Source organism: Microtus ochrogaster, assembly GCF_000317375.1.
Source record: "Microtus ochrogaster isolate Prairie Vole_2 chromosome 14 unlocalized genomic scaffold, MicOch1.0 chr14_random_2, whole genome shotgun sequence".
In the NCBI taxonomy this organism is placed as follows: domain Eukaryota; kingdom Metazoa; phylum Chordata; class Mammalia; order Rodentia; family Cricetidae; genus Microtus; species Microtus ochrogaster.
Window position 1 is genome coordinate 13,287,099 of NW_004949097.1, and position 3,482 is coordinate 13,290,580.

Below are 3,482 nucleotides of genomic sequence, written 5' to 3' on the forward strand. Positions count from 1 at the left end.
AGGGGCTCTACCACTGAGCCACACCCCTATCCTCACTGCAGGGGCTCTACCACTGAGCCATTCTTCAACCTGCCCCTCTCTCCTATGCACCTTGTAGCCTGAGATGCTTTCATTAACCCCCCCCAAAGCTAGGTTTATACAGTGAAACCATTTGGACAACTCTTGGGATAGCGCTGTGTGGGAGTGGGAAAGCTGGGGTCAGTTTCCCACCCTCCCAGAAAGGCGGCTTCTGAGTTAGAGAGGACAGTACGAACAGGCTTCCCAGGTCTGTTTAAACTGGTTCTCACCAGGACCCTCCATCTTTCAGCTTTGGTCCCCAGGACAGTGATACCGGTGTGGTCCAACCGTAAGCTCCGGTCAGTCGCTTATGACTGGGAGATTTCTTCCTGGCTGACTCTGTATTCTCTACTTCTCCCGTTAACAAGGTGTACAGGATAAGGGCAGCTGGCCAAGGACAGCTACCTTCATCTGGAGATATCAGCTGATAACAAATGAGAGTTCCTACCAGGTGTGCGTGTGTGTGTGTGTGCGTGAGTGTGTGTACGTGTCTGAGAGTATGTGTGTGAGAGTGAAAGTGTGCGTGAGTGTGTGTGCGTGTGTATGAGACTCTGTGTGCATATGCGTGAGTGTGTATGAGTGTGTGTGTGCGTGAGTGTGTGTGTGAGAGTGTGTGTGAGTGTGTGTGAGTGTGTGCGTGTGTGTGAGAGTGTGTGTGTGAGAGAGTGTGTGTGCGTGTGTGTGTGAGTGTGTGTGAGTGTGAGTGTGTGCGTGTGTGCGAGTGTGTGTGCGTGTGTGCGCGAGTGTGCGCGAGTGTGTGCGAGTGTGTGTGAGTGTGTGTGTTAGTGTGTGTCCATGTGTGTGAGAGTGTGTGTGCATGTGTGTGTGTGTGAGTGTGTGTGTGCGTGTGTGAGAGTGTGTGTGCATGTGTGTGAGTGTGTGTGCGTGTGTGAGAGTGTGTGAAAGTGTGCGTGAGTGTGTGTGCGTGTGAGTGTGTATGAGAGTGTGAGTGTGCGTGTATATGAGAGTGTGTGTGTGAGTGTGTATGAGTGTGTGTGAGTGTGTGTGTGTGTGTGTGTGTAGCTTTTTTGTTTTGTTTTGGTTTTTGGTCTTTTTTGCTTTTTGAGACTCAATTTCTATATGTAACACTATCTAGGCTAGAACTTACTATATGGCCCTTGTAGCTCAGGCTGGCCTTGAATTGCATAATTCAGAGAGGGTTTTCCTTCCTCAGTTAACCCTTTCCAGGAATAGTCTTGTAGACGAGCTGGAGGGTGTCTCCTAGGTTATTCCAAGTCCTGTTAGGTGACAGTGAGCTGCACCATCCCAGGGGTGAGCCAAGGCCTCCTTCCTTCCTGGTCAGAATCCATGGCAGGAACCACGGTGGGAAACCTTCCCCTGAGCCCCTCACCTGTCTTCTTTCATCAAGAACACTTCCGGCTTTGGATGGAGAGATGATTCTCTCAAAGGGGCTGTGGCCAAGGTCTTGTGCTATGTAGTCACTCAAGATTTATTAAGAACCTACTATGTAGGATAAAGAGATATCTCAGCAGTTAAGAACACTTGTTGCTTTTTCTAAGGATCCGAGTTTGGATCTTAGAACCTATAAGTGAGTCACAGCTGCCTGTAACTCCAGCTCCAAGGAATCTGATGTCCTCTTCCTGGCCTCCAACCTGCACATACACACAACACACACACACACTCACAGAAACAAATAAGAAAATATTTTAAAAAAAGATTTATGTATATAAGTGTTTGTCTGAATGTATATATGTGCACCCCATGTGTGCAGTTCCCACAGAGGCCAGAAGAGGGTGTCAGATCCCTGGAACTGGACTTACATGTAACGGCGTAAACGAATGCAGACAGATTGTAAAAATATATATATATACAGTTTTAATAGACTTACAGAACCACCGTTCTGCAGAGACCAGGAAAGCAGAAGCGGCTGGGAGCACGCTCGCCAAATTTATATGCAAACATTAGCCCGAGGTGAACACGCCCCCTAAGGGGCGGGACTTATCCCTACACTTACAGGCAGTTGTGAGTCACCTGTGAACAAGAACAGCAAAGGTCTTAATCACTGAGCCATTTCTCTAGTCCTCAAAGAAACAACTCCCCCCCCCCCTCGCCAGAAAACAAAACCTATTATGTGACAACTCGTGGAGTTAAGAGATGGAGAAGCAGATGAGGCCAATTGTGTTTTAGAAGGAGAGCAATATCCAATGGGTGAAGATTGTTGAATGGCAAGTCTTCAAGTGTAGATAGCACAAACCAGCTGAGGAAAACATCAAGAGGAAGCTCAGTTTAAAGGGCTTTGTGGGCAGCGCAAGGCCCCAGAGTTGGTGGGGGCTGAAGAGAAAGAAACGCAACTATGGAGTTATATATATATATATATATATATATATATATATATATATATAGATATATATATATGTATATATATATTCTACCAAGTTTCATGACTGTTTGACCCTTTGAGGAAAAGAACAGGTTGAGGATAAATCTCCATGTGCCACCAGCCAAGGGCCACCACATGGAGGGAGGAGCTCGCAGGACTGGAGGAGGAGTCTGACAGGGCAGATGAGGGATGATTATGGTTTGGATTTTCTTTAGTTGCAGATTTCTTGGGAAGTGTTCAGGGGCTGAACTGCTTCCAAAGGCTGGAGGGAGAAGGTAATGACAAACCAGGGAGCCACAGAGCCTTAGGAAGGGGGCGTTCTCCTAGGGTGCTCTGCCTCTGTCTGGGAACCACGGAGCCTAGGAAGGGGGCGTTCTCCTAGGGCGCTCTGCCTCTGGGAACCACGGAACCTAGGAAGGGTGCGTTCTCCTAGGGCGCTCTGCATCTTGGGAGACAGGGACCAAGCAGAGGATTGTGATGACACCAATATTTAGGGAAAAGGGAAGCTGAGTCTAAGGTGCTGGGCTGAGCAAGGAGAACCAAGCAGGAAGAGAAGCAGGACCACAGAAGCCAGAGGGGAGTGAAGACCTCCAAGATGGCGGGGTGTTCAGGGGCAAAGACCTCAACCTGACAACCTAAGTTTTAGATCCTGTGAAAGCTGGAAAGGCCCCGACTCCACAGAGCTGTTGTCTGAACCCCGTCTGTGTGCTGCGGCAGGTACCCCGATAGTGATGGTGGTGGTGATGGTGATGATGGTGGTGATGATGATGGTGGTGATGATGATGATGGTAATGGTGGTGGTGATGATGATGATAATGGTGATGATGATGATGGTGGTGATGATGATGGTAATGATGGTGATGATGATGGTGGTGGTGATGATGGTGATGTGATGATGATGATGGTGGTGATGATAATGATGATGGTGATGATGGTGATGATGGTGGTGGTGATGATGATGGTGGTGGTGGTGATGATGATAATGGTGATGGTGATGATGGTGATGATGATGATGGTGGTGGTGATGATGATGGTGGTGATGGTGGTGGTGATGATGATGATGGTGGTGATGATGATGGTGGTG

The 3,482-nt window shown here is 48.2% G+C and overlaps 1 protein-coding gene across 2 annotated transcripts in view; it reads left to right on the forward strand.

Moving 5' to 3' along the window:
* Arntl2 (aryl hydrocarbon receptor nuclear translocator like 2) overlaps positions 1–3,482 on the forward strand; it is a 43,420-nt gene that overhangs the window by 9,619 nt on the left and 30,319 nt on the right. The window lies entirely within an intron of this gene.